This window comes from Corvus kubaryi, unplaced genomic scaffold (assembly GCF_017639235.1).
Source record: "Corvus kubaryi isolate FWS band 111438036 unplaced genomic scaffold, C.kubaryi_AGA036_p1.0 37396, whole genome shotgun sequence".
NCBI classification, from domain to species: Eukaryota; Metazoa; Chordata; class Aves; order Passeriformes; family Corvidae; genus Corvus; species Corvus kubaryi.
The window spans coordinates 2,388,794-2,405,495 of NW_024581135.1; the positions used below are offsets into that span (position 1 = coordinate 2,388,794).

The window sequence follows — 16,702 nt, forward strand, 5'->3', positions numbered from 1 at the left end:
TGTTTTCCTGTCCGAGGGGCTGCTGTTGGCCTTAAGCCAAACATGAGCCTGTTTGATTTTGCCAGATCCTCCTAAGACGACAAAAGTGTGTCCAGTTTGTCAGTCATGGCAGTTGTTCTTACAAAGTGATGAGGAATGAGGACTGACCTCATCCATAGGTACCAGGTATTCCAGTTACATGACAGCCACTCTAAATATCCAAAAACTAGGGAAAAGTAGCATGAACTAGTCAGAGAATCACAAATCATTGAGGCTGGAAAAGCCCTCCAAGGTCACTGAGTCCAACCGGTGACCGAACCCCACCTTGTCACATCCAGTCATTCCATGGACACTTCCAGCTTGCAAGAATAAATCTTTTCATGTGGGTAGGAAAGGTTCCTACGTATTAATTTAGTGATTTAAACCATGAATGAACTTAAGCATTTAAGAATATTTGGGTTGCTGTGCCTGTTTCCCGTAGTGCTTTACTTTGTATTTTCATAGTGAGACACTATTTATAATGAGTTACATCCCTTCCTTTATGACAAATTTTCTTTTGGCTGGAGTGGTTACAAAAATTAAAGCTGTTCATTCAAAATTCCAAATTTTACCCTTTCCTCACTTGCATTGTAAGGTTTCATGAAAAATGAAAGCAATGACATGCTAAAAAAGAAAAAAAACCAGGCTTATATAATAAGAATCAAGAACAAATGCAGAACAAGATTAGATTGTTTCAGCATGCAGAGTTTTTTATCAGGTGGCTCTAACCTTTGGCTGTTGCTCACAGCCAAGACCAGCTCATTACTAGAGGACTTCATAAAAGTTTCCTGGCATTATGAAACACCCATAGAGAGAAAAGGACAGAAATGTGTTGGTTTATTTAGACAAGCATTCTCCTTTTGTGAAGATGTTCCCTGTTTCTTAATGGAAAAATTGTGATGCAAGTGAGAATATTTCAAATTTTTGCACTGGCTGTCAAATACAACAGAACTGGATGGCTTTAAAAGTTAATAAAAAAATAATTGAAAATTTGAGCGCTTATGTGCACTGGCTAAGAAGGAAAATTGGATTCACTTTTGGAGATTAGACCTTCAGTGTTCAGTCTTAGATTTTCTTATTTCAGTCATTCACAGGTTTTGATGTTGAGTGAAACTCAAAGAGTGCACCACAAACTGCAAATAAAATCTGGGGATCAACTTGGCTTTTGCATTTCCCCTGTGCATATTGAGTGCTCAGGAATGTTATCATGGCAGAACACTTTATTGTCAGGGACATCCTCATATCTAGCAAGGAAAATGTTGTGCACTTTTAGGATCACAATGACAGCTCTGCTGGGTTGCATGGGTTTCATATCTAGAAAACAAAAATTAATTTGTGCCAACTGGAATGAAAATTATTGAACTAGTTCTTCTCTTTTCCCCCAAAACAGCAGAATAATGCCCAGGCATTATTCTGTACAGATTTTCCCCAACCTCTCCATCCAGCCTGACGTCTGTGTCTGATGGAAAGTCCTGGTCCTTTCAAACGTGCAGAGAAAGTTTCAGCCCAGAGTTTACTCAGCATTCCTGGCCCCCTGTCTGCCCTCTGTAAAAGTTTGAAAAGGGCTCATAAATGGCAAGAAGGCAGTTTGTATACAGGAAATGTAGCCTGGCAATAGAAGCCTGTTTTGAAGTACACTACATGGTTTCTGAATAAATATTTCTTTAATGCATGTAATTACCGGATCAGCAGAATAAATGTGGTCATGTCCTTGTAATTAATACATTGTCAAAAGTTCATTTAAGTATAATAATTTCACAGCAAAACTGCTGCCTCTGTGGTTTGTGCAATAATTTGTTAAATTAAGTGCAATAAATATAAAATTATTGGTGGATATATATTTTTAAAGTTCTTATTCATTACAATGTGCTATCTAATACACTTAAAGGGATTTTTTTTCATTAAAAGAAAAGCCACTGAAAATAAAAATGCTGTAATGATGTTTTTCTTCTTTTTGCTAAAGGAATTTTCAAGCAGCACCACTTAGTATCGCAGCTGCAATTGGCAAATATTTAGTTAAGAATTGTGTAATCAAGTTGGCAGAAGCTTGAAGATCCAGTGAGGAATGCACAGAGAAAGATGCCTGTTTATGCACTGTAGAAAAGCAAAATGTTTATCCCTGGATTTGGTATCAGACTCAGTACCCAGAGTTGATTACAGGGCTGAGTTAAATGTTACAGCTGTACTGAGGTTTTAGCAATTGGGAGAGTGTTGTTCTTGACTTTTGGAGCTATTATTTGGAATAATTCTTCTGAAAATAAGTATTCTGATTCTTCACTGCCAATCCCAGAGGGGTGACTTTTGTTTGGCAACTGGTTTAGTGGTGTCCAGGGAAGCAGAGGCTGTAGAGCAGTGATGTGACCATGGATAGTGGTGGTGGCTGTGGCTAGGCTACCTAGAAATGTCACTTTGTTCTCCATCAGAGTGCGTGTTAATGAATGAGAACTTAAGCATTGGAAGGGGCTGCCCAGGGAGGTTTGGAGTTCCCATCCCTGGAGGTGTCCAAGGAATGTTTGGATGTGGCACTCAGTGCTCTGGGCTGGGGACAAGGTGGGACTTGGGCCCAGCTTGGACTCAATGGTCCTGGAGGGCTTTTTCAACCTAAATAATTCCATGATTTTGTCCTCAGAGCCTGGCCAGAGATTAGTTTCTCAGCTGATCACACAGAGACAGATTAATGTTAAAAATAGAACTGGGATTCAATTCCCCAGTTTCCAAACCTGTGCTTAGTTGGTGCTCACAAGACCACGCTTTTCCCATATAATGTAACCCATGTAAACTGGAGTTCGTAATGTTCTTAGTCAGACTCCTCAATTTATCCAGGCAGTAGAAGCTTCTTAGTCTATTTGTGAAGACAGAAAACTGAAGTTTTAATTTCTCACTGAAATTTCCTAAACTTTTGTAAACCGTTATCCTATCAGGGTTTAGCGTGAGGGTCAGTATTTAACAAACATGGACTAGGAAGGAGCTGGTGTGTTTTCAACTGGAGCTGGAAACAAATCAAACCAACCAATCCCCCCAAACCTGGTTGGATGAGCAGGTTCAGAGAGGGCAGCAGTTCATGGGTGGGCTGAGTTGTAACCCCAGAAACATCTGTGAGAAGTGTTAGAACCTGTAGGGTTCTCTGAGGCTTTATTTGTGATAACGTCCTTATCAGTGACCTGAAGAGGCCACGGGGGGAACTCTCAATATGTTTGCAGAACTTGCTGCTCCTAGTTTTTTATAATTAGGGTGGTGAAGCTCTGGCCAGGGTTCCCAGAAAAGCTGTGGCTGTCCATCCCTGGAAGTGTCCAAGGCCAGGTTGGACGGGGCTTGGAGCAATGTGGGATAGTGGAAGGTGTCCATGCTCATGGGAAGAGATGAGTTTTAATGTCCCTTCCAGCTTAACCATTCAATTCCTCTTCTTTATGATCCTGGGAGGTCAGAGCAGGGATGTGGCCAGGAGGGTGAGGGCTGTGACCATCTCCCTTTGCTCAGCACGTGGTGTAGGGCAGGAGGATGAGGGACAACCTGCACAACTCGGAAAGGTGGAGTTCCACGCCACACTCAAGGAGGAACTTTTCCCCCCTTGAGGGTATCAAGCAGGGCAGGACTTTTTATAGAGATGCCATTTCCATCCCTAGAGGTTTGCAGGGCATGAGGGGATCAAGTGCTCAGCAACAGAGCTGGAACCCAGAGCTGCCCCTGCTTGGGCAGCGGGTCATGGCAAGGTCCTCCCAAATTTTTCTATGATCCCATGGATGTGAGGAAATACTCCAAAAAATCCCAGTCCCTACATCTGAGCCGCACTTTATCAGCTCTGACTTACACCCCAGGAGTAAATTACAATATGTAACGAGAATTCCAAAGGATCTCTGATGCATGTCAGCTCCGGCGCGGAGCCCACGGAACGCCGCATTTCAGGGCTAACAGCTCCATTTGCTCCAGTGAGATAGAAATGTTCCTTGACCGCAAACACAGGTCATGGAGCACGTACGACATCTTGTAATTAAGCTAAAAGATTCATTGACAAACACCATTCAAGTGGTGAGATTTAGATGGTTACAAGAAACCATAAAAAATGTTGTGATCCTGCAGGGAAATTGGCTCCAATGGGTCTATTTTATATCTTGGTATTGAGACTTTGTATGCAAAAGCAAGAGCAAAGCAGTGCTGCTCATAAACAGGGGAACATCAATTATATACATTTAATTTTATGTAACTTGTGGAAAACGTAAGAAAATTCATGTATTGTAAATGTAATCTTTTTTTTTTTTTTTTCTCCTGAAGGGATTTTCCATTATTATTTTATGATGATAAAATAAGGTGTTCTGATGCATTCTCAAAATAATTTTTATATTTATTTTTATGTATTTCAGCAATATTGAGTCAATAAAGATATCAGGAAATCTATGAACTATAATGAATTTTATTTACATTTTTATTATAGCACTAACTTCACATCAGTTCCCTTCAAGTGTACAGTTGAAAAAAAATGTGCAAATCATCTCTTTTTAGCAAAACTACCCGAAACATCTCAATCACTTTCATAATGAATTTTTTATTGCAGCGTTTGAAAATATTTACATCGAGACAAAATGTTCATCAAATGAGATCATATTCTGGGAGGATAGGGAAAATGGAGTAATGGAAGGGGAATATTGCATGGTGAGAACTGGTCCTTGCTTCCATAGCCTTTTTCTGGGAAATAGTGGTATCTATGTAGTGAGATGAATATCCTTCAGCATAGAGAGAAGTTCCAGAACCTGTTCCGTGGTACAGTGCCAGCCGATGAATCTCTTTCTCTTAAAAATTGTGCTTCAGGTTTGTCATGAGTGCATAAAACTTGGATTGGTGGTGGTTCGTAGAATCCCAGCATGGTTTGGGTTTGAAGAGACCTTAAAGTTTATCAATTCCACAGGCAGGGACACCTTCCACTATCCCAGGTTTCTCCAAGCCCCGTCCAGCCTGGCCTTGGACACTGCCAGGGATCCAGGGACAGCCCCAGCTTCTCTGGGCACCCTGTGCCAGAGCCTCCCCACCCTCACAGGGAAGGATTTCTTCCTAATATCCCAAATATCTTTCAATTAAAAGTCATTAAATATTCTCAAAATATAGTCTGAAGTGACCCTCATCGAGATGCTTTAAGAACTGGTTCCTGTCAGAATGAGCCAACTGTGTCTTCACAAGTGCTTTTAACAAAATTCCTGATGAAACGTGTTTTGTGGCCTGAGAGAAATTTTGAGGGTGGATGGGCAGCAGTCAATTGGCAGAAAAGTTTTGGGACTTGATGCTCCAGAGCAATTAATACAGTGACTGTGTATTGGAACCTGGGAGGAAAATGGCATTTCTGGAGGGCTTGGCCACCTCCAAACCGGTGTCGCTTCATTTGGAAGTGGTGGTGGCACAACGGATGGCGTTTGTTTAAGGCAGCCATCTGGTCGACACAGGAGTGTAATGCACCATATTGCATCCCCAATAACATTTAAACTGTTTGCAATCTCTATAAACTTTTAACTTTTGAAGCACATGCACAGGGGTCAGCTCCTTGCTGCTGTTGGAGGGAAAATCAGATTCACATAGTGGCTGAATAATTCCGTTTCCAAAAGCTGCAAAGTTGACGGCCAAAAATAAAAAAGCAGGCCAAGAACAGCAAAAACTCATGAAAACCTCTGGTAGCTGTTTTCCAATTCTGCTTTATTCATCCTGCCACTACAGCTTGGGGCTGGGCTGATGGACTGGGCCACGGGGAGCTGCAACTTGTGGAACTTGATAGTTTTTCCACAGGAGGAAGTGGGAGGAGTTTTTTTTTAGTTTGGTGTTGGGAGTGTGCAGAAGTGTCTCCAACCTGCAGGTACCTCAAGTCATAAGCAAATACATAAATTTTTTTTTCTTCTTTCCTTTTTTTTTTCCTCTTTTGCTGTGCATTTTCCACTCAGTGGATTTTTTTAGTGTGAGGGTGGAGAGGCCCTGGCACAGCTTCCCAGAGAAGCTGTGGCTGCCCCTGGATCCCTGGAAGTGTCCAAGGCCAGGTTGGATGGGGTTTGGAGAAACCTGGGATAGTGGAAGGTGTCCCTGCCCAGGGCAGGGGGGTGGAACGAGAAGAGCTATAAGGTCCCTTCCAACCGACCCATTCTGGGTTTCTATGGATGAAGAGCTGAAGCAGTCCTTGTTCTGTTTCTGGAAAAGAAACAGAAATGAGGGAAGAGCAATTTATTTCACCTGTTGAGTCCTGCTTTTCCTCTTCTCTCCCATTCCATTCCAACACTGATGTCCACAACGAATTGTAAGTTTTATCTGAGCACAATTCCTGCATCCTTTGGTGTCATGTGGCTGCTCTGGTCTGGCTGTGACTAACCCAGGACAAGGACACCCTGGCTTTATTATGGACCAGGAAGAAAAGAGTGTTCTTCCAGTCATCCCTATAAATCTGGTGCTGGGCAAATCTTGGATCTTGGTGTTATTTCTTTTCCCAAATCTGAGCCTAATTTCTCTCTCTCTCTCTCTCTCCTTTGTACCAGGCATCTGCATTGAATGGACATTTTTACAACTACTTAGTTATGTAGTAGGAGGACTGGCTTTCACACACTGCACCACTACTCAAGGTAACAACAAAGACTTGCTCTCTTCTCATCCATTTCATGCTTTTGTCTGGATATTCCAGTGTCACTTTTAGGACAGAGCCCCATTAATATAACATGCCAGCTACTTCTGTCAAGGCACTGATATATGTCATTAGCACAATGGAAATAAATTCAAATTCATACTTTGCATGTCACACACTGAGTTTTATCTTGACCTCCTAAGGTGAGAGACAGATGTTTTCCATTGGCAATGCTTTGGTTATTTGTTTATACTTGTCAAATGCACATCTGAAACCCACCTATATAAAACTGGAATATGGGCTGCATTTTAAGTGAAACCAGGGAAAAATATGCAGACTTTGAGAGATGAAGGGGAAAAAAACCTGCAGCAAGCACCAGGATATGGGAGTGAATAAGCATAATAGATCAGAATAAGGCCCTAAATCAATTTTATTTTCACAGTTCCAGCATCATAAAAAGTGGGTGGCAGTAAACCAATTATTATGCAACTTAATGAACTAATTAGGAAAATCAGAGCAATAATGGTACTGGTACTGACTGCTCTGAATATAAAAAGTAGAATTAAGTTCTCAGTATTGAATTTTTCGATACAAAGGATTGTATAGTAACTTTTGAAGCATTTTGAGTTTGGGAAGAGGGAGTCTGCATCTGTAGTTGCTGTGGGTACCCAAATGATCACAGCACAGAACTCTCGGGGTATGTTCACTCCTGAAGAGATTTAAAAACAAAAGCAAGTGAGGAACAGGTCATTAAGAGCTCTATTTGCATTTATGTGCCCCTAAATGCTGCTGAAACTCTGGTGGCTGTTGTCAGGAGGCTCTTAAATACCTGGAGCACGAGGTTGGGCAGCTCAAAACCTGTGCACTGGGATTGCTGAATAAACCCAAGCCCTGGTTTAAGCTTTCACAGGAGTGGGACTTGCACCAAACCAAGTGCACAGGAACAGAAGAAAATAATCACAAAAGCACAGCTTCTCTCCCTTAATGTTGGTGTTGTTAGCTCATGCTATGCTTTAAAGTGTTTAAACCCTCACATAATACTGTTCATGTTGTCAGAAGTTATAAATATGTTGGTATCAGAGCAGTATTTCTCATTATACCTCTGAGATTATGTATGAGTGTTTCTAGACACTCAATAGTTTGCTGATTTTCTTTCTTTACTCCATTTCTGACTGTACATATTTGATAATATGATGTGTGATTATGGGCCTAAACCTTTTCTCTTTAGCATCAGTGACAAGGTTCCTGTTGCTTTCGGTGCCGAAATTGAAATGAACCCTCAGAAATTCCTCCATCATTTCCTTGCTATTGTGAAATGTGCTGTAGTGTTTTCATTGATTTATAACACATTTTTTTTTATCATGAAATTATAGCAGAGGGGTTCTTTGCTGGTTTTCTTATAATTCCATGTCTGCCTTATCCATGTTTGGCAAATTTAGCAGCTGTTCTATTTGTAGATGGCACATGTTGATTTTTTTAATGGCCTTTATGGTGTTTGGATATGGTATTTTTTCCCGGAAGGAGCTGTCTGGGCCATGAGTGTTTCATCCCAAAGGAAAGGTGAAAGCATTTTCTTAAATTGTTTCCCGGATAAAGACAACAAGAAGAGAAACAGTTTCTGCTTTCCATGATCAAACCAATCAATGTGAAGAGTTTTGTTTATTTTCCTGGTCAAAAAGCCACTGTCAGAGTCTATTTAAAACAAATGGGGAGATGGGAGGGGCAAATGGCCTTAAAGCAAGTGTATCACATCCAATACTTTTTAAAAAAGAGAAGGAACCCAGGCCAGCACGTTAAAAATGGGCATTTCCAATACAATTTGTCATCCATGCATAAATCTTGCTGACATTTTCAGTCACTTTAATAGCCTTCCCATTTTATAAATCAGTATGAACTTGCACAGTTGCAAAAAGTGTGTATTTTGAACATCTCATTTGCATACTTTACCAAAAGCCAATGAGGCAGTGGAAGCAACACTGGTGATCATAATAAGTGTTTGGGAAAAGGCAGAAAGATCACTAATGGTTTGCCTTTAGGGATTTCTGTACTCCATAGGGGATGAAAATGAGAAATATTTTTCAAACAGCAGGGGTAAAGGTTTTAAAACTAGAAACACATGGAGTGATAAAAATGTTAGTGCCACAGGGCGCATAGCAGGAAAAATTTACAATGTAAAAACTGTAATTTCAGCATTAGGAAGTAATAATCGTGTTTCATCATTGTTATTAAAGCATGACCCTTAAAGTCACATAAATTAGATATAACTTTCTAGAGAAGTGTATTAATCTTCAATGGAAAATATTAGGAAAGTTTATTATCATATGAAGATCAGAAGAAACTGGGTTTTATTAAAAAAAATGAAGTTAAACTTGGTGGGGTTTTTAATTAATTAATTTATTTTAAAAATAAATCTCCAGCATTTTGAACCAGCAGATAGGCTCGTGTTTACGCAATGCAAAGTGCAGCACCCAGCTTTGCTCTGAAAACCAGCAACAGTTGCATGACAGGAAACACAACCAACAATTAAATAATGAACTGAGGAAGTCCAGGGGGTTCTGTGCATGGGCATAAAAGGTTTCTATTTGGGCCGACAAAGTCATCTTGGTGTTGGTGCCAAATGCATCCACACGATTAATGAAGAATGGTGTAGTTGTTGGAAAAAAATAAAAGTACCACAAGAATATCCACTGGGAGACTTGAAATGGGACCAGTTATCCAAGGTGTGTAATTAGTGACTAAGGGAGTTTCCATCCTGCCCAGGAAGTGCAATTTTATGAGGGCCTCAGTATTTCCTGTCAGTGCCGTTCAATGAGGTCACTTCACCTGCGAGAAATTTTGGGTAAACGTGTGTTTCCAGAAGTAACACCATCCCTGAGTGGGTCTGAACTCCCTTTTTCCTACTCTGGGCTGTGGAAACATGGTGCAATATGGTGGGAGTGGAGCTCCTGGGCTTGGTGGGCCTCTGGAGTGGATTCATCTGGGATAAATATCATTTCCGGCTTTCCTGGCTCCACAATCCCAAAGTGTTTCCCGAAGTGAAGCGCTCTGGGTGTGGATTCAGCACTTTCTGCTGAGGTCCACAGGAGCTGCCCGAGTGATAACTACAATATTTTTATAGTTTTACCTTGAAATTTCTTGGTTTCAATTTGAAAAACTAACTGCTAGCATTGACAGACTGGGTGTGATTTTAATCAAAATTGAATTTTAATAAGGAATGCAACAGCTTTATGTTATTGATGAAGACTTTTGATGTCCTGCAAGGCAGACAGACAAAGACTGGTCTGTTGGGTTTGGGATACTGGATGTGTCCTGTGTCAGAGCAATGAGGGTGTGTTTCCAGAGTAGGATTCAGCCAATTCACTGCTCAGTCATTAGAGAGAAATCATTAATAACACAACAGTAGAGGAAAGGTCCCTTTACGTCCCTCACATTCAGTGCCCTCAGCGTCAGGACCCAAATCTTGATTTCCTCTTGTTCTGTGTTTCCTTTTTCTTTATCCACATTGTTCACCTGCAAGAGGGAGATGTCCAATTTGGAAGAGCAGATAACCCCTCCTCAGCATAATTTGCAGCTTGATTTGTGGGCAGTCACTCTCCAGAGAAGAGTAAAATCTTTCCCAAGTGCTCCAAACACAGGAATGTTATGCATAAGGAGGGTATCATTATTATCTCTCCTTCCAGCTGTGTTCTGATGTGAAAATGGCTGTAGCTGTTGTTTTTTCTGTCCCTTCCTGCCAGTCCCTCAGGCAGTTTATGATGCTCGTGCACAGCCAAAGATTAAGCATCGTGCTTCTCTCTGCAGTTGGAACTAACAAGACAAACTTGCCCAAATGGGAATAATTTTTTTTTCTCCAGGATGCTTTGCCTGCTTGCATGAGAAAAGATTGGAAGATTTCCATCAGTGTCAGAAACTGTCTTTTTCCAGAGCAGAAAATGTCAATTTTTTCATTTTGTACAAAATCACCTGCTCTCTAATACCAGAAGTTTATTTTATGAGTCAGTGTGTTGTAAACACCTGCAACTGCAATGGCACTGAGGGAAAGAGGCTTCATCCTTTTCTCAGTGAAAAGGGAAATATTCCAGATCTTTATCTGGAATTCTCCCTCTGCAGTTGCAACGTCATTAGTAGCAGTCTGCTTCTATAATAGTGAGCTGTAGAACAGAATTAAAATAATAATAATAATAAAAAAATCCTTTTATATGATAGATTTATGTCTGTTTTTAGAACTCCAGAGTAAACTGGTGGTAAAGAGTCCAGTGATGAGCTGTAGTGATTTTAAAAAGTTTTAATGACATGTTCCAACAGTGTCTATCTGTGGGTGGGAATAAGATGTGGCTCAGCTTTAGAGATCAGGAGTGTTTTTACATTTCCTAAATAAAAACTGCATCACTCAGACTGCAAAAGAGTTGTACAGTTGACACAGGAAGTGTTTCTAATACAAAATTCTCTGTGGTTCTGTACCTTTTGGAGCTTGGCTCAAAGAAATTTCAATCTTTTCCTCTGGGAATTGAGTAACCTCTTCAAAAAACTCTGATTGCATTAGCTCAGATGTTAATTGGGCAAGAATTCGTACATTTGCTTATATCTATTTCGTTTATTTACTGTATATAAAACCTATAATCTGGACTTTGTGGTCTAACAGTTGTGTTTTCCAGGAACTGAAACTTCTAAGGTCAAATCTAATATTTACAACTTGAATAATTTGAGGTCGTACCATTTAGAAATTAGTAGAAAAATTGGGAGAATTATGGTATAGCTCTAGGAGCAGCTGTAGCAAATATAAATTGGAGTGCAATAAAAGGAGGACAGACAGGCTGGAAGAAAATTAGAGGAGATTATCAAAGATCACACTTAAAGCTTCTTCTATGCAATATTTTTATGAATGATCTTTCCGAAACCAAAAAAATCGATATTTTTTTTACACACAAAATTTGAAAACATCACCAGTTCAGATTTGAGATATACAGGAATAAGTAGACCATGCTGAACCAGTTTATAGGAGATTAAATTTAGCACTGTTGAAATTTAGCTGCTAGCGGAAGAAATTTCCTAGGCACTGGAATTTCTCAGCACAGAACAACAGAGGAGAAAAAAGGATTTGATTGCACCAGGGTGTTAACAAATGATTGAGATCTACCAATACAAAACTATTATGAAGAAGATTAGACACAAGCAGAGATATTTCCAGAAGGAAAGATAATACAATTCTACAAGGCTTTTGTAATTTATTTTTCTCTCTCTTACAGCGTTGTTGTTTAATTTTCTTGTAATTTCTTTCTTCTTTCCCCAGGTTCTGTGGGATCAGTTTCCCTTATTGCATCCATCCTTTGGCATGAATTTACTGTAAGTACACTCAGAGTGATTATAGCTTATGACATATGTAACTTTACAGGTCCTAAAAATAAAATGAGGGATCTGAAATAACCCCTCCAATCCAAGAGGAGTTATGCAAAGACAGAGCTCTTACTCCAAGTGGAAACATGACAGTTTCTGGACTTCTCTGGAATGTCAGCCAAATATCTCAATGTCAGAGACATGTCCTGATTTTCCCTGGAAAAAAAACCAAACCAAACTTCTGCCTTTCTTTTGCCTCTGGCTCCTGGAGCTGAAATGAGGGTTTGGAGCTGTTACATGACATGATGTGAGCTATTCCAGGGAAAACTCCTGATCTCTGAAAGGGAATTTTTCCTGCTGAGGCAGAAGATTTACACCGAGGAGATCCTGACCAGCATCTCCTGGGCAGTGAGGCAGCAGGAGGAGTGTCTGTCATTGGCTTGGACTGAGGGAATTTGGGAGTGTTGAAAGATCCTGGGCTGCAGGTCAGACATTGATCTCCAGGGATCCTTTGTCAGAGGGCACTCATAGACATGGGCAGAAAGAAATAATTAAATTTAGTCTTTTTTAAATACTTCTGACCCCTCCTAGAAAACACCAAAGCAAACCAACTCCCCTCAAACCCCATCAAACAGGCTGAAATGAGTTCTCAAGTGAAATCCACTAATTTAGATTTATTGTCTCCCTTTTTCTCTATAAAGCCAATTAATTTCTTGGTAAACTCTCTTAAAATAAGTCACAATAATCTTGTTTTTCCCAAAGTCAGGCAATCAGTCAGTAGTGGGCAGTCAACATCCACGGAAAACCCTACAATAACAACATTCATCCTATAAATAACAAACTGGTTCATATGGCTGATAGAAGGAAATAAATTTTGAGAGTGATTTCAGTATCAAGTGATTGAGCTGTTTATTGAATAAACCAGAAGTGAAACACATTATTAAAAGTTATGAAAAAATAACTGTAGAATGCCAGTCCAAACATGGTATTTTGCCATGCTACTTAAATTCAGCAGCCTTTTCCCCATGAAATATATTTTCCCTGTGAGTTTTTAAGTAAATATTTTCCTGGGAAATTATGAAGTGTGTATTGCTCAGGAAAATATAGTCTTGAATAAAATGCTTTTGGCTACACTTTTTTTGGTTTTTTTTGTGTTAGAAAGGGTGTGGTAATAGTCACTACTGACCCTAAAATATACAAATGGTTTGGGTTTTGCCTAATTACCAGTTTTCACAGTTTTGATAAAGAAGCAGAGAAGTATTTTTTTAATTGTATTTTGATCTGATACAAAATTTGCACCTTTCAAATTTAAAAATCTGTGCTTCACACAAGCCATGTGAAACATCCATGGAGGAGCTACACTGGGACTCAGCGAGGATGAATTACATCGAGGGTACTCTGTAGCTGGAGGTAGAGAAATGTGGTTGCAATCATGCCCAAATTTGTGGGTGTGCAGAACACTTGCAGCTGGGAAGGAAATATAATAGTCAAGTTCAGCTGAAATATTCACAGGTTGAATTCTGTTCTGCTCAGTGATGGTTTGACCCAGTGTCACCAGATTCAGGCTCTGTCCAGTAGGGAAACAATTTCTGGTAAATGTTGGTTCTATTTCCAGCCAGCTAAACCTACAATGAACCAGTTACTGATCTTTTTGTCCCCTACAGGTTTTAGATAAATGCCTCACATTCCATCAAAATTGTGAACTACTGATAGGTGAAATCACTCATTCAGATTAATGTTCTGAGTCAAACCCCACGTTTTTGGGCAAAATATTACTGGGGATATAAGAATATCACATTCCAGGTGTACCAACCATCCCTCACACTGGTGGTGAGAAGTTTAATACAGCTTTGAAGAGTAAGATATTTTCCTGTGCAGAGGATACGATATCTGTAATAGCACAATTAACTGTTGCAAAACTCCAGGCTGATTTTCTGTAGCATCAAGTGTGTAGGTCTCAGCTATTTCTATATCATGCACCATCTTCTGCTGAACTGAAGCATAACCTCTTAGAAAAATTATGTTAAATGTGATTTAAAGTCCTGAAGTGAAGGGGATGCATATGAATTATTCCTGGGATTAATTATGAGAGAATTGTGTTGTGTTTCTGCTCTGGATTTGAGTGTATTTCTATTTACCAATGTTTGCAGCATTTTATACCATTTCTCTAATAGTGACTGAACTTTCAATTTTTCTTCTGGTTGAGGCACAGTTTAACCTTTGCAGGAGATAACTAAGAAGGATTTAGTTTAGTAAGTCACTTCCCTCTAGAACAAATCTTCAAAAAATTTCAGAAACACCTTTTTCAAACCTTTCCCAGGTTTGTGACCTCACAGTGGTAAATAGAGGGACAGAAGAGGACACATTTTCCTGCCTGATTCTTCTGGAGATGGAATAATGATGGATGTGAACAACCTGTACAGCAAGGTAAGACCTGGACCAGACAAAAAGGCAAGAGAAGGTTTTGGCAGCATAAAAGTGTTTAATTGGAGCTCTGATATCATCTCAGTGCCTGAATATTCCTTTTTTTCTGAGCGCTGGAAGTTGCAATATTCAGACTGCAGCTCTTTGTGTGTCTGAGCTGGCGCTCGAAGTTCCAAAAACCAGGATGGCTGCAGAGTGCAGATTCCATTGGCAGCTCCAGGGTGGATTTTGGAGTATGGGCAGAGTGGTAAAGGTGGAAATTCAGGTGGGGGGGAAGCTTATTAATCAGGAGTAGCGAGATGCCAGTGAGGCAAACGCTTGGGAAGGAGCGAGGAGCGCGTAGCGGGAAAGCCAGCGGCCGATGTCCCGCTGTCCCCGTGGGGCTGGCATTGGGAAGGCACGGGCGTGGGCACCCAGAGAGCAGCACCAGCCCTGGAGAAGGACTGCCCTGCTGGAGGGGGACGAGCAGAGCGAGAGCAGCTGTGGCTGCTGGCACATCCAGCCGCCCAGCGCTGCCGACCCTCGCAGATGAGGCTGGCACCAGACTGCAGGAATGAGGCCGGGGTGATGCTAACGAGGCAGAATTGATCTGCATATATTACAGAGCAGCACCACAACGCTTGCATAATCACAGCGCTGGAAAGTAGGTCCAGGGGAACACCTTGACTTCCCCAGGAAATGAGGAGGCAGCTGCGAGCGGTTTTTTGGCAGAAAAGTGCTCCTGCTTTTGAGAATTGTCAGCCCGGCATTGTTCGCTCTGGGCTCGCTCGGCGTCGCCCCACCACAAGATTTAGTGGTCTGTGTTATGGACCTGCAAGGAAACTCCTGCCCAAAAAATTATGTTACAACACCAACACTATAAATGTGTTATGGAAAGCCTGCTTTGAAGGAGGAGAGAAAAACGGGGAGCATTTTATTCTGTAAATGGGAGTTTATCTCTCTCTCTCCTCCTGATATAAAATGGGATGGCCGGTCAAGAAGAGTTTTATAGATTTAAAGTATGTTTCTTATGAACATGTGAATAGTCTCTGGAGACATTTGGCCAGTAGTGTGAGTGACAATGTTGAAGTTGCAGAAAGCTTAACAGGAAAAGAAAATGGAGAAAAATGAAAAAAAAGAAAAAAGGGGGAAAATTAAAAAGTAAACAGAAGCAGAAAGAGAGAAGGAAATCTCTCAGCCCTTTTTTACAATAAAGTACAAACCATAATCAGGACTTGCTGATGAGCTGTAAACTTCTGTATTCTGCGTTTCCTTAGGCAACCACAGTTGTCTTCCATAAGGATTGTTTCAGCAGATCCTGTGTTTGGGGAGGGAGAGCAGGACATTTCAGCAACCCCCAGAACTGCAAGCTCAGTCTTGCACTTGGTGAAGTGCATAATGTAAAGTGATGCCTTTGGAGAAAGTAGCCTGTAATGCAAGAAGACAAATCACTGATTTGGAATTGATATGTTCCTTGTACTTGATATGCTCATTCATATGCAAGAAATTTATTTGATCCCACATTCAGGAATTTAACCAAACAGGCAGATAATTATATGGTCATCAAGTGAAGAAATGAGGAAAAAAACCCATCAAGATCCCTGTTGCAGAAAACAAGTCTGTAAATTAGGGAACAAGTGGCGAATCCTGAAGAGGGAAGGAATATCTTAAATAAAGTCCTATTCCAGGCATGCAACTTGTGTGACATTAAGGCTGTGATTGTACAAGGAGAAGTGAGGAAATTGGAGCTGGAGAGAGACAAGTCAGCATTAATGCTGAACCCTGCCCTCCTAATTTCTAAAATGAATTTATTTGTATTTTTCCACACTCACAATGCATATGCCAATGTAAATCACAGAGCATTATTAACACAAACAGTATAAAGGCATTGAAATATAGAGAGCTTAGATTTTATTTGGTTCTCAGCTCTGACTGAACAAAAACAATGTACAGCTCCCTCCTCTCTCACACACGTTTTTTAGGCTGTGTTTTGTTTTCTTAGTGTGAATTCTTTTTTATTTTAGGTTTCAATTCCTAGTTATATAGTTAATATATTTATATTTGTAGTCAAGATACAGTTTAATTTATAGCTATAAAATGTACAAAAATTTTAAAAGGAGTTATAATCGCCAAAAAATTCAAAGGTCACACATCTCTTCTTTGGGTTTTTGAATATTATGTGTTGGCTACTTTTGAGACTAATTTTCAAACTCTCAGGGAGAATTTTAAAATATTTCAGCTAAGCAGGAATCTCAGAGTCAGGAACAGTCCATAGGACTTGGATCCAAAAGGACTCAGGTGATAGTGCTTTCTATTTCTTTTACTTCTTTTCTTTTCTTTTCTTTTCCTTTCTTTCTCTCTTCT

At 40.3% G+C, this 16,702-nt stretch overlaps 1 long non-coding RNA gene across 1 annotated transcript in view; it reads left to right on the top strand.

The window, feature by feature from the left end:
- The first annotated feature begins 6,528 nt into the window (after window positions 1-6,528).
- The window catches only part of LOC121670765, a 20,882-nt gene continuing 10,708 nt past the window's right edge, over window positions 6,529-16,702 (top strand). Inside the window, exons 1-3 of the long non-coding RNA XR_006018255.1 lie at window positions 6,529-6,602; window positions 11,892-11,944; window positions 14,256-14,362. This is a non-coding gene — a long non-coding RNA (uncharacterized LOC121670765). The remainder of the gene's footprint in view (window positions 6,603-11,891; window positions 11,945-14,255; window positions 14,363-16,702) is intronic.